At 43.5% G+C, this 25,951-nt stretch overlaps 1 long non-coding RNA gene across 1 annotated transcript; it reads right to left on the bottom strand.

Moving 5' to 3' along the window:
• Window positions 1-683: 683 nt before the first annotated feature.
• On the bottom strand, window positions 684-20,032 carry LOC142831298 (uncharacterized). Its single transcript, XR_012907020.1, has 3 exons — window positions 19,961-20,032; window positions 18,315-18,402; window positions 684-929 (listed from the first exon to the last, which is right to left on the bottom strand). It is a non-coding gene; the product is annotated as an uncharacterized LOC142831298 (long non-coding RNA).
• Between the last annotated feature and the right edge of the window lie 5,919 nt (window positions 20,033-25,951).

Here is a 25,951-nt window from a genome sequence, read left to right on the forward strand (position 1 = left end):
GACTGCTAGAGGAGTGAGAGACAGGCTTTCAGGCCTCTTTCCCGTTAGTTATTTTATTAATATTATCACTATTCATGTACTTGCTATATGTGCAAACAGAACAATTGTTTCTTTTTTCTTCTTTGCCTCCATGGTTGTGATTTACTATACAGGCAGTCCCCGGGTTACATGGATCCGACTTACATCGGATCCCTACTTACAAACGGGGTGAGGCAACCCCGCACTAGCTGCTTCCCCCCAGCAGACCAGGGAGACGCAAAGCTAGCGCCCCCCCGCCCCCCCCCCCCCCCCAGCAGACCAGGGAGACGCGGAGCGGCTTTTATCAGCAGACACCTCAGCTTGAGAATAAAAGACTGAGGGAAGTGAAGTGTGGAAGAATAAAACTGAGTTCTGGAGAAATGTTTGGCTAGAGTTTCCCCTACAATATGTACCAGTTCTGACTTACATACAAATTCAACTTAAGAACAAACCTACAGTCCCTATCTTGTACGTAACCCGGGGACTGCCTGTATATGCTGAAAATGCAGTTGAATTTGTTGAGAGTTTGTTTAGCTGCTATGCCACTGTGTGTTTTTTTAATTATTTTTCTCATACACATTTAAACGCTGGTTGGTCGAAGCTTTTCTTTGATACAGCTTTCCGCTTTCGCTTGCCTGAAGCACAAAGACAAACGTGTCCCTATTTGGAACGGTTTTTACATTCCGTCTGAGTCTCACTGGCAGGGGACAGCTTGATTTTTTATTTTAAAACATCAGCTGTTTTTCCACTATGAAATAGTTTACAGAGGCAGCGGGGAGGGGTTGAATACTACACAGAGTGGCAATGTCACGATGATGTGTAACCAGGAGGTGGAGGGCACAAGCGATGGCAGAGTTCTTCTGGCAAATTGACTGCACATTTTGACATCACCGTCACAATGATGAGTCAAACTGCAATGAGCAAATGAGAGAGAAACAAAGTTTAATAGTCACTTAGCATGCAGATTACTTTTCAGAAAGGCTCATTTTAAACAGCCTCTTTAGGGAAAAAAATGGAAAGCTGATTTTTTTAAAAAACAATGTGCCAATGTCCACCATGGAAGCAAAGCAGAAAAAATTTTCAGTCTGAAGAATGGTTATAGCAGCTAGTTTCATGGATCAGCTGAAGTATAAGGGAGATGTCACCCTTTGACCCAATGGGACGGTGTGCCCTCACCTCTGATAAGCACCCCCTGTTGGCCAGGAGTGAACCCAGACTCTCTGCTTGAGGTGGCCCCTGTCACCTTATGCCCTTGTCAGGTGGGTCTTCAGTGGCTCATCTCAGGACAGAACTCCTTGCGGGGTAACAAAAGTCTGACAGGGCCTATCTGTGTGCCCTGGTTGGTATCCTTAGCTCGATCTTCGGGCTCACGTCTAGCCCTTGTTGGCAGGGGAGCCACCAGGATTGCTGGGGCCCTGAGCAATATGGAGGGGGAGAGGCTGCCTGCCTAGAAGGGGTGGGACCTCAGGTGGAAGGAGCAAGCAGGCCCAGATGGTGCATTGCCCCTCCCACCCTTTCCCTCCCTGCCAGCCATCAGAGTTGGCTGGAGTACATGGCATGGGGCTCTACTGGGTGCAGCACTACCAGAACAATTCTAGAGGATCCAAGGCTCCAACCGCCACCATGGACCGCCCCCCCCCCCCCCCCCCCCCGTCTCTCCCGTCACCAGGTCTGCCTCCTGGGCCATCTATAAATCTGCCCTGTTACAGAGCAGTGCCCCCAGGGCTTTCTCTCTAGAGACCAAGTCCTGCTCATCACTTGGACCTCTAAGCAAGCCTTACCCCTTTCTCAGGGTTAAGGCCATTCTGGCAGCAGTGGGACATGGACCTACCAGCTACTGTGGATCTCTCTAAATAAAAGCCATGTGCTGCATCTTGTAATAGTTGCTGCTGCTATTCCTTGGGCCACTTCCCTACCTCAGGACTGAAGTTCTTCCTCACAAATGCCAGTCATCAGAACCTGTCTTCTGGTTCTCCCTTCAGCTTCCCAAAAGGAATACTTCCCTTGCTCCTATGGTCCCAAGAACTGAACTGCTCCGACCCTGTGGCTCCTTTTATCTGAGCCTGCTGTGCTCTGGGTGGCTGCTTCCTAGCCACCAATGAAGGCAGGCTTGAAGGACGCGCCTTCACTGATCCTTTTCTGGGGCATGGTGCAGTAGAACCACAAGGCCTCCAGCAGGGAGCCTCAAAAGACCTGGTCATGCCATGAGTCTGCAAACATTTAACACACATGTAGCTTTTAAGCACAGGAGCACACCCAGCACTGTGCATAAAGGTAAGCATGTGAATGAGTGGTTGCAGGAATGGGGCCTAGGTAATAACCCTTGGGAATGATCCAAAGGCCTTTGAAGTCAATGGATATTTAACCAGAACTTGTTTGTATACAGGGAATATCCATTAAGGGTCAAGAGTCACTGAGTCAAGGAACCCTTCAAGGTGAGCTGCAAAACCAGAGATGAGTGTGGTTTGTGATTTTCCTTCTCTTTTGTTTTGCAGCTCATCTGTTTGTAGAACAAAAAGGTCATTATGTAAATTCCAGAGAGAAAACATGCATTATTAATTATTATTATTAACCCTTTGTATCTTCAGAGAACATGAACTAGAACTTTCTACTCAAATGGGTACTCCAATAATCTGGAAACTGGCTTGTCCTTCCTCTTTTCCTTCATCAGTTAGCACTATTGAAATAGATGAGGAGAAAACGATACCAAAATCATCTAGAATATTACTCTCACTAATCAGTCCAACATATCTTTAGCAGGACTCAAATTCCAAACCGGAATCTTAAAACTTAGCTACAAATTTGGATTGCATGTTATTGGAGTCCTTTGCAGAAAAATAGTTGACAAGTAGGACCAAACTTCTTTATGCCTGAGAAGTAAGTTGTCAAGGAACCTCTAATCTGGATTTTGTCTAGCATTATCTCATACTAGGATAAGATTTAATCAAGGAAATTAGCCAGAAGATCCTTGGATTAAAACCCTCACTACTCTTAGCCCAAACACTACATTGAAGGAATAGCATGCAGCTGCATATTATGGGTTGTGAAGTTATCCACTTATTGATTCTTCCTAGTTAGAAAGCATTAATGTGCTGCTTTTGGCCCCATTCTGGAGCTTCTATTCTCCTCAAAGGAAGATACTTTCACTTGTATTTTTTATACTCTGGTTCCAAATCAGATGTGCATTGTTTAGTTTTGCCAGGTCTGGCCTCATTTCCCATTTGCAATCTGGTCCTTGAAGAGGTCATCTTTAAATTCTTATCCCAAGATTTATTCTATTACACCAACTATACTCTTACTTTCAAATCCTTTCATTTGTGATGCATCCCAGTTGTACACAATACTTAGATTTTGGAACATGAACAAAGATTTGGGAGAAATCTGAATCAACTGTGGAGGGAGTCGCCTATCCACATGATTTCAAGTGCTTTTTTTCCCCCCACACCTAACATCATGTTTGAAACCTGTCTCATCACTAAGCTATCCCAAGCATTATGCAATTTGATCCTCTTGCTGATTTGGGTCTAACATGCATTTATCCCTTGTTTGTTCAGGCATTTGAGGGGACAACATACTATGGAAACACTGGGTTTAGTCAGACTAAGCAGAAATCCTTCTTTGAGAAAACAAACATTTTTTAGTTTAAGGGAAATGCAGCTGGTCTAATATATCTGGACTACAGGAAAGCACTGGACCCTATAGGACATGAGAAATTAATTAGGGAGGATAAGTATTAATATAAGAATTGTAAATTGAATAAGGAGCCAGCTAAAGCAATGAAGGCAGCAGGCTGTCTGACAGTTGAACTATCAGACTGGAGAGAGGATACTGGTGGAGTTGTTCAAGAACTAGTCTTGAGACCTTCATCCTTGTTCAGTATTTTTATTAATGGTCTTGACATATGAAGTAGGAGTGTGCTGATGAAATTTGCTGATGACACAAAATTGGGAGATATTGTCTATATAGAGAAGGATCAGCATATTTCATACGATGTTCTGGATGACCTTGAAGTAGGATGAAATTCCATAGTACAAAGTTCAAGAGCGTGTGTTTGGAGCCGAGGTCAGCAACCTTTGGCATGCAGCTGATCAGCATGATCCACTGTTGGGCCATGAGACACTTCGTTTACATTGATCATTCACAGGTGTGGCTCCACCCGTTTGTTTGCTCACACGGAATTCGTATGCACAAATTGAACAAGGACGCTAATAACTTTTAGAACAAGTGTCCTTTTTACCAACACATGCCTGGTCTTTCCATTACTGTGGCTGTCAGGCATCTGACATGCCCTTTTAATAGAAACCAGAAGATATAAAATAGACAAGAAAAAAAACAAAGGTCTAGCTGTCAAAATTCAGCTTGACTGGGTCTCTACATTTCTGCAGTAGCTAGGGTTGAAAAAAAAGGGGGTTGCTCAGTGTAACACTGAATTTATTTCACTGTGGGGAAGTTCACAATCTATCCCAATTAAAAATAAGTGACTCATAAGCTACAATTTTAATGAGAAATTAGTGTAGTGTATCACAATTTCCTCCCCTCCTTCCCAAAAACAACTGAAGAAATACTCTGGTTTCTTGTAGATATCTGTGCTCAGTGTTGGCACCACATGACCGTGGGGGGGGCGGGGGGGGGGGGGAGAGAAGGGGGAAGGAATCTATGGAGATAGCTAGCACCCTCCTGCCCTTGCATTCTTCTCTGTGCTAGTTTTCACTTTGTTTCATAGAATCATAGAGCTGGAAGAGATCTCAGGAGGTCATCAAGTCCAGCCCCCTGCTCAAGGCAAGACCAATCCCAACTAAATCAACCCAGCTGGGGCCCTGTCAAGCTGAGACTTAAAAACCTCCAGGGATGGAGATTCTACCACCTTCCTAGGTAACCCATCCCAGTACTTCACCACCCTCCTAGTGAAATAGTTTTACCTAATGTCCAACCTAGACCTCTCCCACTGTAACTTGAGACCATTGCTTCTTGTTCTGCCAACCGTCACTACTGTGGACAGCCTCTCTCCATCCTCTTTGGAACCTCCCTTCAGGAAATTGAAGGCTACTATCAAATCCCCCCTCACTCTTCTCTTCTGCAAACTAAACAAACCCAAACTCCTCATGAAATGTGGGCTTAGTGGGAATATAAATTCCATGTAGGCAATGGGTTTTTAACCTTTCTGGGGTCAGGCTCAGACTACAGTATCCATGGGCTACAGTATATTTTCCTATAATGCATTTCTTTCTAAAATGAATTGCTTTTATCTCCATAATCTCATCTTGTGATGTACAGTTATTTGTTCTTTGCTTTATTGGCCCCCATTCCAATTTATTCTTTGCGTCGGATGGGTTTGTCACTCGCCACAAGAACAATCAAGACAAAGAATTCTCTGGAAAAATAACCTTTCCCTCTAACTTTTCTGAATTTGCGCTCTACGATGAACAGAAAATTATGTCCCTACTGCAGGACGGCGAAAGACTGGTTCTCATGCATTATCAAGTTATCTGAGTTATTACACAAACTTCTGTAGAACCCTGTTGCTCTTATCCCTATTGCACTCAGTGCAGCTCAATACAGGAGTCAGGGCACCAGATAGGCCTTAGAAAACCTGAATCAACTGTGGAGGGAGTCACCTATCCTCCCACCTCTGCAAAAAGCTCTTATGTGATGACCTTGGGCAAATCACTTCAGTTCTCATTGTCTCTGTTTTCCCTCCCACTCTTTGTCTACATAGATTACAAACTTGAGTCCTGCACAATGTTAGTACAGAATTTGGCACACTGCAGCCCTAATCTCAGTTAAGGCGTCTACGTGTTGCAGTAACAAATAATAATTGAATTATCTCATGGGCAGCAAGTATCCTAGGCAGGGGAAGGCATTGCCTTCCCAAACTGTTTCACTTGGCCCCACCCATGCCTGGCCCTGTGCCATGCCTGCTGGCCAGCTCTCCAGAGCTCCAGGGATAGGGCAGGCTGGGGCTGTGCTGCCCACTGGCTCCCCGGAGCTGGGGAAGGCTGTGGCCACAACACTCGCTGGCTTCCCGGAGCTCTGGGGCCAGGGGTGCTACCCTGGGCATAGAGGGGGCCAGGGCCAGCAGCCACATTGCAGGAGTGGGGTGGGAGGAGGGTAGGCAGGGGATAGTAGGCCACACAGTGGGAGAGGGGGAAGCATGATCTCTGGTGGGCAAGGCTGGGGGGTGCTCGCCTCCAAGCCATGGGGTCACCCATTGCCCATGAATCCTCTATGACTTTTCTGGAAGGGACACTTCTCAAAAGGTATAAGTAAGTGGTCAGGATAATGAAGGGTATGATCCCACGATTAACACAGCTGACCCTTGAAGCACACAGCAGTAGTTAGTTGACATGGAAGATCACACACAAGCCTAAAACGATCATTTTTCATGAGAAGTTTCACTATATCTCAATAGTGATAGAAATGTAGCCGTGTTAGTCTGGTGTAGCTGAAACAAAAAACAGGACCATGTAGCACTTTAAAGACTAACAAGATGGTTTATTAGGTGATGAGCTTATCGCCTAATAGCTCATCACCTAATAAACCATCTTGTTAGTCTTTAAAGTGCTACATCGTCCTGTTTTTTGTTTCATCTGTATCTTAAGGCTTCTTTCATTTTCTCCTCACAAGCGATAGTTTATCAAGGATATTGCATTTGATAACTATAACGTTCAAAGGAAAATACAAAAGCAGTGACTAATCATGGCTAATGCATCTTGAAAGATGCATTCAGCAATCAATTCCACCTCCCCCACATCCACTCCACCCCTAATAAAACAACGTTCAGTTCAAGGTCACACTCAGTACATGCTTGGGACTTTGTTTGTATTGCGACTTCACACATAGCCATCTCGTTGCCTGCAGTCAAGTGATTAATTCTTATTTAAGATTTTTAAACTTTAAGACAAAGAAAGTAGGTCATTCTTGTCTGTTATGCCGGAATCAGGGGCTGGAAGAGTTCCTTCAGATTTTATTTTCAAATTATCAGTGCAAAATATTTTTCACCACTGGGGGGAGCTAAAAAGCTTTTCAGGTTCAAGTTTCTCTTTAATGACAAGTTGAGGTGAAACTACACTTTTAAAAGTGCTCGATTCTGCAAAGGCAAAAGCATGTGAATAGCTTTGTTCCAACACGTAGTCAATGGAACAACTTGCATGAGTAAAATTACTCACATGCATCACTTTGCAGGATCGGGTCTTAAAAAAGCCCCACACTTGAAGTTGAATAGGGCAACTGGTATGTTAATTACAGGAGTGGGAAAACTAGCATTTCTATCTTTGTTTTTCTTCTGTTCAAGAAATATAGCCATTCAAGGACTATTTATTTTCCAGTCATAATTGGGCTTGGCAGAATTCAAAGGTTTTTGTTTTTTTAAACTGATAGCTATTGAGGTCAACATATGCAAAGTTTCAAATACCATTTTGCTTACTTAAGTGAAAAATTCAGTTGTCATCAATGCAAATATTTTTGAGTGGCTTGTGTGTGTGTGTGTGTGTGTGTGTGTGTACGGTGAAACTAATATGTAGCAATAACAATCTAAGCCTTCTAAGCCTAAATACAATATGAATTTGAGAGGCTTTCTAGGAAATTATACCGGCATTTGCTTTTGGTTTTGCAAGTGAAATGTTTGGCTTCTTACAATGGGATTGAGTATTTTATGATGATAGAAGAGTAGAGAGATTGGCGATTAATATGTAAAGATTAAGTGCAAGGAAAGATTTGCCGTTTCCTTAAAACTATTTGCTCACCATTAACACTGAAAATTTTAATTTTATGCTGATTGCTTGAAGAGCTGATGCTCAGAAACTTTCACAAGAGACTGCCAAGCTGGAGAAGAGCATCTATAAATAACTGCTTTAGAAGTAAGCCTCAGTGAGTTGGCCATAACCCAGATCGGATCCAGACGGTGGGTGTTGTTACTCTAAGTCACCTCTGATTCATTCAGAAATATTATTACCTAGCATTGAAACAGGAGCACGAGAGCCAGCTACTGAACATTTTTAAATAGGAGCGTGGAGACTTGGGGTTTAATCCCCTTTTGCCCTGCACCTTGTGCTGATGCAAAGTGGACATAAAACATTCCTGTGATAGGACAGCATTTCCTCCTGTCTTTGCACTGTGTAGAGGTGACTATTGACGGTTTAGAGTAACGGGGAAAGCTGGCAGCAGGGCCTAGCACATAGAGAATCGATGGATGACAGGAAGCAAGCAGAAGCAGGTATCTATTTTTAAATGAATGCACTGCGTGACCCATCTAAACTCATCCCAAGAACCCCCCGCCTTTCAACTTTTAAGATCTTCTGTTTGCTTCTGCCTATAGGTAAGTGTGTTAATTCACACAGAACATCCCACTTGTTCCCCTTCTCTCATTTCTGGGTTCTTGTCCATCCTTGATAGCAAGCTCCTTAAGTCAGAGTCCATCCCTTTTTGTATACCTAGAAAGCATCTTTGCAGAAACACTCCAGTCAGACTCTTTCTATTCCTCTTTGTGCAGACTCTTACCTTTTACTAGTTGCACCCTTAATGGCCACCCTGACTCAGGTTTCTAAATCACCACAGTTAAAACCACAACTCCCTTTTGGAAAAGGGGAGCATGCAGGAGAGGGGACTCCTGCTTAGAGTGCCTCCTTGTGGCACAGCAAGCTCTCCTGCCGTATACCCTCCACTGATAGTTACTCCTCTTCGCCTGGCTCTTCGCCTGGTTTGCCCCTCCACCCCGGTTACATTTTCTCTAATCCCTTTCCTGGTAAACAAAGAGCACGGTAAACTCAACTCAAAACAAAACAATGCTGATTCTTCACTCTACACAGGCTCTGGATAGTTGCCCTCCTGCTCTTATGTGGAGCAATGCCTCCCAGTACACTCTCTTGAGGCCTGGTTCCAATGTCCTTCTCTACCTGGAGCCAGGTGTTACCATAGTGACGAGTAGGAGAAGCAGGCTCTCCATCTCCGAGTTTCAGTCCAGGAACCTTGCAGCAAGCAGCTAAGGTCTGCACCTTTAGACTCCTTGCTGCTTCCGTGGACGACTTCTTACCTTGGTCTTCATTCAGGTCCTTTCACTCAGTTTCCCCACAGGCTAACTCTCTCATGACTCTTCCTTTTAGCAACCAGAGTGCAACTGCAGAATTCTTTCCCTCCGGCCCCTTCCTCTCTATACTCTCAACCCAGCTCCTTTCCCATATGGTTCTTATCTGCTGTTGCTTCTGGCCTACCTTCCAAATGATACTAGATGCTTGAATGGAGCTAGAGAGCTCCATTTAAACACTTTTGGTGCCAATGTGAGCTACATAGTGCATCACACAAGGGTGATAACTTATCTTTTAGCCATATTTTTCTTTGAAGAACTCCACAATAGGAATGACATATCAGCATAAAAACCATGAACAAACCTGGGAGGGATAAAGTAGTCTGATGAACCAACAAGATGACACCCATTCTGACAGAGGATTACTTCAGACACCCTCCTAATGAAGCATCATGTGGTTTTGGCACACTGTCCCCTTTTCTTGAAAATTTGATCTCCTGAATTCAGTACTCTCAAGGATTTGACTATGACCCTTGTCAAAGTTCCTCTTCTGATGGATTTTATATAGAGTTTCTGTCTTCTCTAATCTTGAGAAATCAGACTAATAACTGGAAGGAATCTCCCCCTCCCCCCGGATGCCTATAACTGATGAGTACATACATAGATGAGAAATTAGGCCAATTCTGGCAAGGAACACTCTCTGGCAGTGGATGCATATGAGGTCTCCATCTCCAGTGCAGCTAATATGGGCCCAAGCACACTCCTTCCATTGGGCTCTCTGTTCTTCATGGTGATATTGTTTGATCTCAAAAGTGTTGGGCACCAGTTTTTATTGTGATCCTCCAGGTTACCTGATCCTTCACCTGCCTCTCCCAGGTGTCAGCATCAATACCAAGGTGTTCTGAAGAACATCTCTGTAGCGTTTCCTCTGCCCACCATGAGCCTTTGTCCCGATCCTCAGCTGAGCTTAGAAAAATCTGTTTAGACAAGGAAGGAATATTAGAGTGGACCTGAATTTCCTTCCAAATAGTAGTTCTTCAGGGCTCAATCCATATGCCTTTGGAAAAAATTGTGCGTGGCATTCTCTCTAGTTGCCCCAGTCTTTGAAATAATTTTGTGAATTCCTTCCTGATCTCAGATTCCAGATGCATGGTGACTGATTTTATCCTTATAACCAGGACTACAGCTACGTGATTACAGGTGGTCAAGTAGAGCAGTATGAAGGCTATGTACAGCGTTGACTTCTTGGGATGTTATTTCCCCTTAGTTTTTAGAGGGAACCAAGATTTTTTTTCCTTTACATTTAATGGGGCTATTCCCGGGCCTTCTAGTAGCTTTGGTTGTAGAAGTATTAGTGATTTCATCTTTTTATAAAATCATTCTGGAATCTTTGTTACATCAGCACCGCTGTCATTTTTAAAGTTGATTTCATACTCTCCTAAGGCAATTATGGTGATCCATGGTGGTTCTTTTTGGTCCTCTCCTTTGGCTCCAAGGTATGCAATCTCCGTGACTTTGGGGTTTTATTCTTCAAAAACACCTGTTGCCAAGTACTTTGATTATGTAGCTATCTGCCAATGTCCTTGTTTGAGACATTTCCATACAGGAAGTGCTTCAAAGCCATTTGCTGAGAGGCATTTGCTATTTCATTGGTATTCTTGCATGCTCTTCTATTCCTTGTGTGTGACGTTAGCATAGCCCTCTCTGGATTCCTTTGTGCTTGTACATGGGCTGGGCCAATAGTGTTTCTGGGCAGCCTGGGATATATTCCTCTTTTTGTCTGTGGCTTCTCTAAGTTCGTAGTTTTTCCTCAAAGTTATTTCTGATGAGAGTCTGTTGCTTTTCGACATAATGACTTTGGAGTACTATGTTTTTAAGCTCTCTCTAGAATTAGGTTAGGATCATTCTGGAGTCTGACAATTGCAGGCTTTCAGACCTACAATAAAAGCCTGTTTCTGATAAGTTCTTTGCTCATTTCTCCATGGTCATAATGTTCAGGTAGGTTGTACAGAGCTGTTATGAAATGATGTGCTGATTCACTCTTCTGTGCTTCTGTAAATCAACTTGAGCTGTCTCAAAATAAAAATAAAAAAATCCCATGGCATGGCATGAAATACTTAACCAGTTTCAACTTAAGTAGTTGTGAGGCTTCTGAAAAGGACAGCACCTTCTGCTGTAGCTTCCATTCTATAGAGATGAGTGTTAATTGGCTTCTTCCCTGATTGATTGCAGATCTAAGCAAGATGCTTGATCAGACCTTTGGCATCTGTATTCAACTCTCATGGTACTGAGGACTGAACTCTGCTGGGGTGGTGTTTAGAACAAACATCTCTCTGCTGTTCTACAACACTGTCCTGCTCTCTCACACTTTTTCACCTTTTTTTCAGTCTGGACTCACCGTAACATGGATTAAGGATAGGAAAGTAAGGGACAGTGATGCTAAGGCTGCGTCCTCAGTAAGACCGGTTTGCTTCCTTAAGCACCACATGACCTCACTTCACACAGTCGGACTCAATACAAGATTGACTTTATTTCCTGTTTACACACACCTTAATGCCTTGTTATGTCTCCTGAATAATGCATCTAAACATTCACAATACCACAGCCTAAGGGCACATCTACACTGCAGGGCAAAAGTCGAATTAAGCTATGCAACTGCAGCTACATCAATTGCATGGCTGACATCAAAATAGCACCAAAAGCCAAATTAAGCTGTCTACCCAGCAGGAAATTGAAGGAGGAACACTCTTCCTTCGACTTCCCTTACTCCACATGAAATGAGGGTTACAGAAGTCAGAGTAAGTCATCCTCCATCTCGACATTTTGAAATAACAGCTTGCTGTGCAGACACACATTTTGTTATTTTGAAATAATGCCAGTTATTCCAAAATAATGCTGTTCTATAGACGTACCCTTAGGCACTATTGTAAACAATGATAATTTGTAAAAAAAATCAGAATGTTATGCATATTACCTTCATTACATAACATAGGGAGAGCTGACTTCCAAATAACCATGTTTACTAAATATATCTAAACAAAGCAGGCCTACCTCCATACACATTGCTACACTGGATTAGTTTCTAGCACTTTCAAAATCATACACCCTGAGGAAACCCACTGAAAAGAGCTCACAAACCATTTGAATGGCCTAAAAGGATATTACCCTTTTGCTATACCTTATAGCCTCCCTAATATTCAAGAGTGAAAAATGTTTCTAACCAAAAGATATCATTCTTAGTACAATTGTCCTCAATAGACAAAAGAAACCCAAACTGGAGCAAGTGTTAGATGCAAGATGGGGTATGACAGGAAGAGTATTCTAGAGAAAATCATGAGTGCTCCCAAAAGTAGTTATTGTACATTTTTAAAATATCAGATAAAATGTTGGTTATAGTTCTGTGGATATTGAAAGTCTCGAGTCAAGGGCATAACAGAATCTGAATATCACCGGTGTCTAGTAAAAAAAACCAAACCACCTAAGGGCCTAATTTCAGACTCAGAAGATAGAATTACATTAGCTTCAAAATCCTGCCAAAGCTGTGAATACATCTGTTTGGAAAGGAGATAGCTGTTATGGGCATCTTGCCTGAGGAGACAAATAGACAATAGAACTCCCACATCCAGGGGACTTCATACCACTAAGCAGGTCTCTTCTACCTCAGGACAGAAAGAGGATGGTCGGAAAGGGTCTTAGCTGAAGGGAACTATCCCATCAGCAAAGGTTGGTTATGGTCAGGAGTGAGCTAAAGCTTGTCTGAGTGATTGGAACGACTGCAGGGAAAGTTCACATTGGGCGGCCTCCTTTCAATGACATTGAGAGGAGCAAAGCATTTCCAGCACCAACCTAGCCTGACTGTTCAGTGAGGAACAGGGTGGATAGCAGAGCCCTCAATGCCTTATCCCTGAAAAATAATAGAAGTTCGTCTATATGAAGAGTGAAAGGTTGGAACGTACCATTTGATATTAAAGGGGGAGAGAAGGCAGCAAGGGAGAAATTTCTATGCTCACTATTTTCCCCCAATAAATCCATGGACATATTTCCAGTACATTCAGCAAGAGTAAAATAATATTTTAAATGCTCAGATGTGTCAGGAAGCAGCATTTGGAACATGGAGATATACACGGTACAGAGCAGCAATGGGCATCTTAGGCTAGTGAGTGGATTGCATGAGTGGACCAGCTTTATCTCAGTGGGCCACAAGAGTGTTGTAACCAAGACAGTCTCCTGGGACAGGGTAGTTTTGCTAACTGCGCCGGTACACCTGGAAATTGTGGGATATGCCAATTGAACCATAGCAGCGCTTGGATTGGCTGCAGAGGAAGCACTTGGCTCTCACAGTCAGTGTTGTGTGCAATCAGCATGCACCTCACCGCATGTACCCTTGGTTTACATGCATGTCACTTTAGTAACACTGAAAAGAGACTATGCAGAAACCAGTGGAATCTAGCAATAGTAAACAAAATGTCTCACGGACCACGGACCTGATGGGCCTCATGTTGCCTGTAGGCTGCAGATTGCCCCCCACTGGTACAGACAGATTAGCTGTTTTAATAATAGCTCCACACCAACACTGGCAATTTGTACAACATCTCAGCCCCCTGGAGGAACGTTGATAAAGGAACAGCATAGAAAGCATAGCCCATGATATAAATGCTTAAGCAACCCAAATTCAATGTCCCAATGGTTAGGGCTGTAGCCTGTTCAATTCCCTGCTCAGCAACAGACTTCCTTGTGTGACCTTGGGCAAATCATTTTGTCCCTCTGGGCCTCTGTTCCCCAGCTGTACCAAGGGGATAATAGCCCTGTCATCCCCCACACATGCATCATGCAGATAAATGCATTAAAGACTGTGAGGTATGAAGGGCCCCAGATAAGCACTTTAGATAAAGAGACCTCCACCATTAATGCATGAGAGGTTGTGCATGGAGAATAGCAAACAACTGTCTTTTTTTTTTTAAAGCAGAAGAGAGAGAAACGATGACTTTAACATAACAAGCATTATAGCCAACTCATAGTAGTTTTATATTTGATCTCATTCTGATGGATGAAGGTGAATTGCTCACTGAACTAAAATCTGATGATTGCCTAGGTATAAGTCATCGTGTTCTAATTGTTCTTAGTACAAACACATACACTTGAGGCTTTTGGGGGGGAAAAATGAAAAAACAGTTAAGAAACATTTAAATATAAAAATGTGATAAATAATTGGGAATTAAGTATATTTTATTTGATTCTCTCTGCCATCCACCTCCAATTCCACAGACATGAAAAAGGATTATTAAAATATCATCCTGGTTCACAGAGAAGATGCAAGCAGCAATAACAAACAATAAAATAAATAGAAAGGGGAACCTTATAGGGATGAGGACAAGTCATCTCTTACTAAATGCAGTGATGGAATGGGAAGTTGCAGGTATTAATGAAAACAAATCAGCAAGCAGTAGTATTAAGGAGAACATCTTTAAATGCATCAGGAACATCTCTATTAATGACTGGAATAAAAATACTCATTTATAAAACTTGTAAATGACACAAAAGTTGATGGTGTGGTCAATAACAATAGTTAAACAGACTGATCTGAATTAATAGGCATTTTAATGCCACCAAATGCAAGATCAGACCTATGAACCAAGAATGTCAATTGTTTTTTAAGATGGCAGAGTGAGTCTTTAAAACTCAGAGAAAGACTTGGGGGCCACAGCCAGTTTTGTGAGCTACAGCTTTGCACAGGGAACTACAAGAACAAACGGGAGTATGAAGTAGGAGTTGGAAGGTGAGTTAATTCTGCATGTAGTATCAGTGAAACTTTCTGGAATATTCACACTTCAAAGATGTTTAAACTAGATGGGTTTATGAAGGGGATGGTTTGATGAGATAACATGATCTTGGTAACTAATTGACCATTCATTATCAGTGGCAAATAGGTCAATCGACGGATGATAGGAGTTACTATAGAGAACTTTCTGGGTGTCTGGCTGGTGAGTCTTGCCCACATGCTCAGGGTTTAGCTGATCGCCATATTTGGGTTCGGGAAGGAATTTTCCTCCAGAGTAGATTGGCAGAGGCCCTGGAGGTTTTTCACCTTCTTCTGTAGCATGGGGTACAGATCACAGCTGAAGGATTCTCTGCATCTTGGGGTCTTCAACGTATTTGAAGGCTTCAATATCTGAGATATAGGTGAGAGGATTATTCTAGGAGGGGGTGGGTGAGATTCTGTGGCCTGCACTGTGCAGGGGGTCAGACTAGATGATCATGGTGGTCCCTTCTGACCTTAAAGTCTATGAGTCTATGTTGACTAACTGGAAAAGGCAGAAAACATTCTAAAAAAAGCTCAGTCTCATTAGTTTAGCTAACTTGATCCCAGTCTACAAATTTACAATAATAGTTAGCTCTTTAATCTAGCAGAGGGCAATATAGTGACACTCAATGGTTTGATAAAACCAGGCAATTCAGATTACAAGTAATCTGTGAAGATAACTTGATAAAACAGTGAAGATAACTAACCATTGGAACAACCTATGTAAGGACATGGTGCATTCTCTATTACTTGCAATCTTTAAATTAATATTGGATCTCTTGCAAAGGCACACTGTAGCTTAACCCTCTTGCTGTAGAAATTACTGGATAAGATTCCCTGGCCTGTGTTAGGCAGGGTGTCAGACTAAATGATCATGATGGTCCCTTCTGGCCATAAAAACAAAGAAATAAATAAAGAAGAATCTGTGCTTACGTCTTCCTTTTTAAAAAAAAAAAAACTCCTGGTAAATGGAAAAAGCTTATGGTGACATTGGAAATATTATGTAAAATGTCCAGAACAATTAGTCTCAAGTTGAAGTCAATGAATAATGCAGAAAATTCCAGAGTGGTATATGCTAGAAATGGTTGTCTTCCTAAATGGTCTGAGTGGGCTGAAATGGGGAAACCTTTTGGGGAATGTTACATGAGGGTAAACAAAGAGGCAATGCTAAAGAAAACTTGAAGAAATACACGAGGACTAACAAGTGGGTTTTGTCCGTGAAAGCTCATACCATCTACATGTTTTGTTAGTCTTTAAGGTGCTACTAGACTATTCGTTGTTTAAGTTTTTCTAGCTACAGTCTAACTAGGCTACCCCTCCAAATTTATTAAATGGTAAACACAAAAGAGAAGCAGGTGATTCGTAACAATATATGCAGTGGGGAGAGGGCCTTGATAGAAGGGGTTTAATATTTCTGTGGCACCTTAGGGTACGTCTACACTTGCTCCCTAGTTCGAGCTAGGGATGCAAATATAGGCGACCGAACGTGCTAATGAAGTAGGGATTTAAATATCCTGCGCTTCATTAGCATGATCTCGCCGGCACGTTACTCCGCTCAACAGCTGATTCGAAAGTGCAAGTGCGCGCCGGGACACGTTGGTTCAAACTAACATTACTCCTCATATTTTGAGGAGTAATGTTAGTTCAAACCAAGGGACTTGGTTCTGGTTAATGAGGCCAGTACCATGGGCAGATCAGGAAGCAGAAAAGAGGAGAGTGTTAATTAATGTGTATGTTATACATCTTGTGTAGCACATATTAACATGGTGTACATAACATATAACATGAGCACAACGCTTTTAAGCAGAATACCATTTAATTGCTCTTGTTCTTTCATGCTTAGTATCCCACAATACTTTGTAAAGATGAAGTCAGCTTTGGCACTAGCAAATACAAAATCTGTCAAACTCAAGACATAACCTGGGTAACTGTTACCCTGGTATATGGAAGAATGGCAAAGACAGCACTATTTCTTCTGCGTGATAGACAAAGTTTGCTACCCTTTCCCTTCCTGCTTGTTAGGGTAGATGGAAGTGTGCAGCTGCACCAAGAAAATAACTTCTAATGAATGCCACTGTGTATAACTCCTTGATATCTTCCCTTTCTCCCCTCCTTTCCCACTTGCTCTGAAATACATTCAGGTTCACATCTCCTTCCCCCCACCCCTCCACCCCATGAAAACTGCTGAATCAGGAAGTTTGTGATGTAAGAAATGTATACTTCAGCTAAATATGCTGTGAACAGTAAATAGAGGTGGGTTATTATTATGCATTATATGGGTATTCATGTTACTAAATAAGGGGCTAAGAATACGTCTTCATTCGCTGCGCTGGAGATCGATGTTCTGGCATTTGATTTAGTGGGTCTAGTACAGAACCACAAATCAAATGCTGAGGGCAGCTCCAGCCAGTGAATGTACTCCTCACAGTTGTGAGGAGTAAGAGAAGCAGATGAGAGTGTTTACTCCCATTGGCTTCCTGCTGTGGAGACACTGCCAAGTTCAGCTTAAGGTAAGCAGACTCCAGCTATGTATTCTACGTAACTGGAGATGCGTACCTTAAGCCGAGCTTCCAGGTTTAATGTAGACCTTGCTTTAGGGGAGTTGTAATAGAAACACGTATTTACATACTAACTTGGATAAAAGAGTGTGCCTGTGATTAATTTGTTGCTCACTCGGACCAGGGTTTTGGGGCCTGAGGCGTAACAAGTATCTGCAATAAAGAAGCCCGTCTACTCCATCAGCTTCTGGGTCACCTGTTCTTTTCTAACCAGTATGTACCTTTACAGGCAGTGGTTTGGACCGTAGTATCTTAAACAGAGACCAAAAATATATGGAACAAAACAACAAATGAATAAAAGCATTACATACTATCAAGTTGGATTTTAGTGATGTATAAAGAGTTTCATAATTTGTAAAACCATCCTATAAATACTGAAATGTCTGTCTTTGAAACATGCTTTCTGGGTAAGGCAAACAACCCGTGAGAATGACATCTTTCCCAGATGGAAGAAATCTAGGTCTCCTTTTCATATCATTCTACTTTGTCTCTAGACAGTCAGTCAATTTGACTGTGTTCAGTTACTGGGTCCCTTCAACATTTTTAAGAATGCATGCCAACTGACATCAAACAATTGGCTACACCTTCTAGTCAATAAGAGTCAATATGTAAGAAGGGAAGAGACTTGAATTCAATATGGTGGGAAACAGAACTAGTGTAGGAACACAGAGAGATGGCAATATGATATAACCCCCATCATGGTACAACCCTAGCTCAGTCGACCAAGCTGCTGTGGTGTAACAGAAAGTAGAATTTAGCCTTGCGTCCACGAGAAACTCGAGACAAGATCAACATACTGAGCACCGAGATGGTGCATTCTTTCCATGGTACAACAGAAGCTTAAAGAATAGAGGAGGAGAAACACTCATAGCCTTGTATTTATTTATTTATAGATAGACAGAGTATATATAGCACTTACCTGTCAAAAGCAGGATTCATAATGCAGGATACGCATCGCAAATTCTTTATTCTTCAGCTATTATGACACGGTGTTTCAAGATAAAAAGCTAATGTGAAAAAGCATTAGAAAGATTCCTTTTTGTGATGTCTAAACTAGATCAGAGTTTAAATTGCAGAGGATAAGTCTGAGCTGCAGAACGCATGCATTTATTCAATGTCTTGTGACAATGTTCCATCTCTGCTTCAGTGGGTCCTGCGCTTTTGGGCGGACTGCTCGCCTCACAGGCTCATGGCAGGCCTCAGTTTAGATACTTTCCCTGGGGCACAAATTGATGTTTGCTTAGCCATCTTCATCATTGGCCAGCATGGGGGGAGGGGGGGATGGGGAAGAGAAGAAAACCATCAGAGCCATTCGTACCCATACACCGAACATGCAGCTGCGTAGGGCAACTGGAAATTTGGGGCACCATTAGGTCTTAGTGTCCACCCACCTCTTCCTACACCTGTTCTGTGGCTCTGCTTTCTCCAGAGAGGATCTAGTTAACTTAAAGTGAAAAAGCCTGCCAGACCTCTTAGCAGAAAACTGAATCTGTGAAAGAGCCATTCAAGTGGTAATGAAGCCATTTAGCAGGCATTTGAAAACTCCAGGAATATGCTGTCAGTTTCTGAACTTACTGTGTTAGTCGTGCAGTATCTTCATTTAAAATTTGCTTTAAAACGGTTTCATTAGTGTGCTGCTAAAGATTATTAAAAAAAAAAGTCACATCTCCATAAATCCTAAGACTATCCCTGAAAACTATGCCTGTAGTTGCTGCTGTCCTGTCTCATGGGTCAGGGACTGACCAGACCCCTTTCCAAAGCAGTCCTTCCCATCTGGTGCATCGCACTGTCCAGGTCAATTGTATCAACAGGTGTGTTGTAAGCAAAACTCGAAGTCATTCTGCCGCTCTACTCTGCACTAGTTAGGCCTCAGCTGGAGTACTGTGTCCAGTTCTGGGCGCCACATTTCAAGAAAGATGTGGAGAAATTGGAAAGGGTACAGAGAAGAGCGACAAGAATGATTAAAGGTCTAGAGAACATGACCTATGAAGCCAGGCTTCGTGAACTGGGCTTGTTTAGTTTGGAAAAAAGAAGATTAAGGGGGGACATGATAGCGGTTTTCAAATATCTAAAAGGGTGTCACAAGGAGGAAGGAGAAAATTTGTTCCTCTTGGTTTCTGAGGACAGGACAAGGAGTAATGGGCTTAAAGTGCAGCAGGGGAGGTTTAGATTGGACATTAGGAAAAAATTCCTAACTGTCAGGGTGTTCAAATATTGGAATAAATTGCCAAGGGAGGTGGTAGAATCTCCCTCTCTGGAGATATTTAAGAACAGGTTAGATAGACATCTGTCAGGGATGCTGTAGATGGAGCTTGATCCTGCCTTGAGGGCGGGGGGCTGGACTCAATGACCTCTTGAGGTCCCTTCCAGTCCTATGATTCTACCATGGTATATAGGGAGTTGGAAGGGTAGGGGGACCCCAGACTCTCTCTCTACTCCCCTACTCTGGCTTTTAGCCCTGGTGGAAAGCAACTGTCTACAACAGCTCCTGAACCAGCAGCATGACAGCTACAATTCCCTAAGCTAATTCCTCATGGCCCTCCACAGCACCTTCTTTATTCTTACCGCAAAACGTTTCCTCCTGCTACCTGATAGCATTTGTGCCTTCCTGTCCTCCAGCAGAAAATCTTATCCCAGCTTCTTTGCACCCTCTGACCTAACTGAAGGGAAGTCTTTTTAACCAGTACTGGCTGGTTATTAATTGGCTCCAGATACCCTGATTAGCCTGTCTTAATTGGTTCTAGTAAATTCCTGATTGACTCTAGGTAGTTTGATTGCTCTGGAGTAGCCTCTGTTACCTTACCCAAAGAAAAAGGAACTGTTTAAACCAGGATTAATGTACTTGTCTTCTATCACTCTTCCGTAGCCATCTGGCCTGACCCTGTCAGAGTTTATAATTTGCAGGGGGGACCTCAAATAGATCAGATACTAGGCTTTGTGCTTCTTAAGTGGTTGCATTTTCCTGCATGCAAAACACCTGAATCAAATTAAGGAATTCACAGTATTACCCCAGCTCCGAAATGGCATATTTGTAATTTAGTCATGCAGCCTAAATTGCTAAATGAGCTGGATGGGATGGAATACATAATTTGTGAAAGTAATTTGGGAACGTAGCTTTTGAAATTAGTCACATTTGTAATTTAAATAACCCTCAACACTAGAATACCAGGAAATTTACAATGAAGGTTCCAAATAGCAACTTCGGGCCAAGTCCTCAACTGGTGTAAATAGATTAATTCCCATTGATGTCAGTGGCACCTAAGACATTGTATCCCATTTTGTGCCCTTCTTTCATCTAACAAGACTCTCACCATCTGCTACACAGAACAGATGTCTGCCTCGCTGATTGTATGCATTTCAACTGTATACTGTGGCACAGCTCTGTCCGCTCCCCCTGGGTCTCATGCTACTGGTGGATAGTGTTAGCCTCAGAGGCTGGGGCCCTCCACACGGCCTCTCTCTCTATCACAGGCTAGTTCGTAGTTTTGGGGTAAAAACCCCTCTGGGCTATGTCTACACTCGTGGCTTCTTGCACCAGAAATATGCAAATGAGGCTAAGCATGGAATATTGCTGAGCTTCATTTGCATACCTAATGAACTGCCATTTTTGCAGAAGAGGCTCTTGCTCCAGAAGGAGCTGTCTACACTGCCCCTTCTTGTGCAAGAAAACCCCTCTTGCACAATGCCGTTACGCCAATTATTTTCAGGAATAATGGCATTTCGCAGGAAAGGGCAGGGTAGACAGCTCCTTCTGGCACAAGACCCTCGTCTGCAAAAATGGCAGCTCATTAGGTATGCAAATGAGGTTCAGCAATAGTCCACACTTAGCCTCATTTGCATATTTCTGGCACAAGAAGCCGCAAGTGTAGACATAGCCCTGGAGTCCTGGTCTCCCTACTCAGGGGCAGACTCTGATGTGGTGGGGAGGTCTTGGGAAGAGCTCGGTCCCTCCCGCTACTCTGGGTTCCGGTCCAGGAACCCTAAGGCAGTAGCAATAGGTAGGGTTACTACTACTCCCAATCTAGCAGCTTTTCCCTGGGCAGATTCCTCAAATGATCCCTCCCAGCACCTTTCCTCTGGTACCTGCTCATCAGTACTCCGCTCACACCTCTTCTCCCCCCCCCCCCCCCCCCCCCAAGTTCTTCGTGTCCTTCACTCTTTTCCTTCCCCCTTCCTTACCTGGGGCAGAGGAACCTTTTAAAGCAGCTTCACAGGTCTTAATGAGCTTCAGGTATCTAATTAGTCTGTAGCTTCCAGCAAGCTCTAATTCACCCCAGATGTCTACCTGATTATCCTGCACTAGGCTGGGCCCTGTTTACTCAGGGAAGAGAAAGCAGTTCACCCAGACCTCAGCATGTCTTCCCTCCATGAGTGTACAGCAGCCAGCTGGTCTGGGTCTGTCACAATACTCTATAAATTGTTGTAACCAGCCTCCATACTGGTGCCTGAAAGGTGTCAACAAGGCCAAGGGGGAAATCTTTACAGTGCCGGGATTCACTTTCCTGCTAAGATGTTGTAGAAAGTCCCTGAAACTGAAGAGGATGTGGGGAGAGAATGCAGTTATTCAATTCCATGGAGGGTCAATTTCATTCAGCTTCCAGGAGCCATAAAGTGTGTGTGACTAGTGCCATTGAACAAAGAAAGGCAAGGTCTTTGTCAGAATGGGATTGGACCAGCCCTGTCAAGTGTGTTGTATGGGCTAGATTTTCAGCTGGTGTAAGTGACATTCGCACCACTTAAGTCAGTGAAAATAGCCCATCGAGGAGCTGGCCCATTGATTTCAAGAAGGAAGTTGATTCCAATGGTTTTATATACTGATCAGGATTGTTTGTTGTAATGATGCTTTTGATATGGAATGTAAAATTGGACAGGGTTTAAATTAAATGCAAGATGGTTCCCTTCCTTCATGGGTTTCTGGACACCGTTTTATCCATATCAATCCAATGACTTTTACGGATGGACGGGGAAGGATCAGAAAGTCTCCCAATTCCAGAATTCGGGTGGGGGCAATTCTCATTCATGCCAATGAGAGAAACAGAAACAGTCTCTTGACTGAACATGCAAGGAGCCCAGAGACAGAGAGCCAAGCCAATAGGTTTTTAGAAAATAATGGTTAAAAAATGACGGGCAAGTTCAGACCTAATGATCTGTCAACATTTGTCAGCTGGGGGTAGGCTTTGGTGGCATTGCAGCAACTTAAACCCAGGTTGAATTCATCCCTGTGTTTGGAAGCTCATGGGAATGGCAAGGTCTCAATTCAAACACTGCAGGAATGGATCCCACACAGACTTCTTTCCAGAAAACACAATTAAAAGAAAGCCTGATTGTACATTCTCTAAAATAAGTCTAATGGAATGTTATCAGAGCCTCAGTGAAGTGTGTCAGACTAATGAATTAATAATTGTGTTTACCCTTTTCCTCGGGAATCTTTTGCCTGTCTCACCATTTCTCACTGTCGCTCGACATCTTTGAAAAAGAATATTTCAAAGCAGCTCTCTGCTTCTGCAGAGCTGGTGACTTATTTACTTTCTGGCAGTTATTTACTTCCTGTAATATTTCATGGCACCAGAGTGCCCAGATGAAAGCAGAGTTTGCACTGTGTGTCCATCCTGAAGCCTAATTAAAAACTGAATAAAATGGGAGGGAGGGTACCTTGTAAGGATAGAAGTGTCTTGAGGAGACTCAGTAAGGAGAGCTTCTTTCTTGGCAAAATATTGAAACCTCTACATAGAAGCAGAAGAAAAACGCAGGGAATAAAAACCCTGAAGGTAGACAGAGAACAAAAAAAGGCTTTCAGATGTGAAAGAGCTGCGATCTAACACTTTATTTTTGTATAAACGGACTGTTCACCAGCACCACTCAAATTTCAGAAATGGCCACCATGTTGCACCACAAAAACCAACCTTTTGTTTCCCCTAAATACCTCCCCACAATCACACAAAGGAGATGAATGACAACCAGTGTTCCCTATAAGCTGAGTGGCCACCAAAGAGAGATTAAAATGCCACCCAGCTGATAAGCAAAGTGCTCACAGGGCTCATAGCCAGTAGCATCAGTTTCTACTAGCAGTGCACGTCAGCACATGCCTTGGTGCACATAACAAAAGTTATTCCACACATGGATGAAAACAAATTAGAGGGAACCTGGATGGCAACAGCCCCTAAACTTGTAATAGAGTGATCAACAAAACCAGCCTGAGAATAAGGATTCTGCTTCTCATACAAGAGTGGTTTTATATATTTTACTCAAGAGCTGAGGTTCCTTCCTGTGCAGAGAAGACAGCACAAGCCCCAGGCAACACTGAAGCTGTCTGAGGTTTTAAGTGGGACTGCAGTGGTGCATAGAACTAGTGCAAGCTCTCTAGCCAGGAGTGAATTGCAACCTACCCACTCACTGTGCGACTTCTATGCACAATGAACAAAATGCACAAAAATCAGATCATTAGACTACGTATGGCAGTGCCAGTGTCCAATGCATCCATTTTCTTGTAGATCTTTCAACTAACGTAAGACCAAGGGGCAACCCCTGAGCTCTCCTAGCTCCCTCGACTGATCCTTGCCATTGTCTTCAATGGATCACTGACAATTTACACCCCTTGATGATTCCCCTCCCCCTCCATATATTAATCATTCCAACATAAAAGAAACTGTAAAAAACTGACAGAGGTAGCTAGGTGAGCATGTTAGGTGTAGAACGTCTTGAAGTCTTTGCTCAGGAAAGAAAGCCATAGACAAAGCAATTGAGTAAAGACATGGGGGATGGAGGGGAAGAGAGACATCAAGTAACATTTTCATTATTATCCAGAAATAGTGTGTGGTGTGTGTTGCTCACTTAAAAGTGCTAGAAGGCAAATTTAAACAAAAACGTGTTTTGTTGGAGAGAATAGGCATTTTGTACAATCCTTTAATGGGATCCCTGTATCAGCAAACTGTAACATGTGTGGTCAGTATAGTCAACACGGACACGTAAAGAAAGCTAGGAAATTAAAATGGAAATACTTTTTTGTGTTGTCTTTTTATAATTTAATTATTCTTGCAACAGCTGTTCTGGATAAAGACCTAAGCCTCAAATTAATCTAACTGGGCTGAATAATATGTATGCGTGACACACTGTCTACAGACTCCTGTTACCATCAGCTAGTTAACATACCCTAATTTCTCAAAAGCTAGGATACAGAACTTCTAGATCATCAGATACCAGCTGTTGGTCGCAAACTTGCTCTCCCTGACAACTGTGTAACTACATTAATGGTACCAGGGATGTGTCAGCACAGCAGTAAGAGATCCTAGGGGTCACCAAATGAAATTAATATGCAGCAGTTTTAACACAAGCAAAAGGAGGTATTTCTTTACACCACACAGTCAATCTGTGGAACTCCCTGCCAGAGGATTCTGTGAAGACCAAAACTATAACCAGGTTCATAAAAGACCTAGACACATTAATGGAGGATAGATCAATCAATGTCTATGAGCCAGGATGGGCAGGGATAGCGTCGCTAGCTTCTGTTTGCCAGAAAGTAAATGGGAATGGGGGGCAGGGGAGGGATCACTTGATGGTTACAGGTTCAGCTCAGTCTCCTCTCAGGCACTTGGAATTGGCCACTCTCAGAAGTCAGGATACCCTAGATCAGAGGTTTTCAAACTTTGGTCACAGCTTGTAAGAGTAAGCTAATAGCCGGCTGCGAGACACTTTGTTTACCTGAGTGCTCACAAGCATGGCCACTCCCAGCACCCAGTGGCCACAGTACTCCATTCCTGGCCAATGGGAGCTGTGGGAAGCAGTTCCTGCAGCTCCCATTGGCCAGGAATGGTGAACCACAGCCACTGGGAGCTGCGAGTTGCCGTGCCTGTGCATGCTCAGGTAAACAAAACATCTCATGGCCAGGCAGCAGTTTATCCTTGTGTCACAGGGCTGCACACGCCCCAGGCCTTAGGGTCACGATGGCCCAGCGGCCGAATCTCTAATCGCCCCCTGCCGGGGTTCAATATGGCGCAGCGGCCGAGTCTCTAATTGCCCCTGTATTGGAGTTCAATATGGTGTGTGGGGGGGAGGAGGATCTGGGCCCTCCCTCTCCACCAGACCCTAGCCCAGGGCCCTATCAGTGGTGGGTGGTTCCCACCACTGGCTCGGTGGGGAATCCTCCCTGAAACGTACTGAGCCTTTAGGGGTTTCTCCTGCTCCCTGCCCTGCGCTACTTCCTACCCCCTCCATGGCGTCTGGTTCAGCTGCTGGTCCAGCGACTGGCGCAGCGTCATCATCGGGTGCGGTGGTGCTGTGAGGCATGGTAGCCGCTGGTGGCGCGATGGGGGCTAGGGTAGCTGTAAGCCACAGTTAGTGTGAAGGATGCAGCTCTGGCTGTTCCTGTAGTCTGGTGGGAGCTCCTTCCCCTTCAGCGGTCAGCCCCAACTGAGCTGCTGCTCTGGCCTTTATACCAGCCCTGCACTTGGAGCATGCCCAGCAGGGCCTCAGGGAAGGGGCCTTCTCAGCCCAGCAGGCCTGGTCAGCCTTCACTTGGTCAGTATGGGGCTGGGACACCCCATCACACCTTAAAAGCCA

The sequence above is a fragment of the Pelodiscus sinensis genome, chromosome 13, assembly GCF_049634645.1.
Source record: "Pelodiscus sinensis isolate JC-2024 chromosome 13, ASM4963464v1, whole genome shotgun sequence".
Classification (NCBI taxonomy): domain Eukaryota; kingdom Metazoa; phylum Chordata; order Testudines; family Trionychidae; genus Pelodiscus; species Pelodiscus sinensis.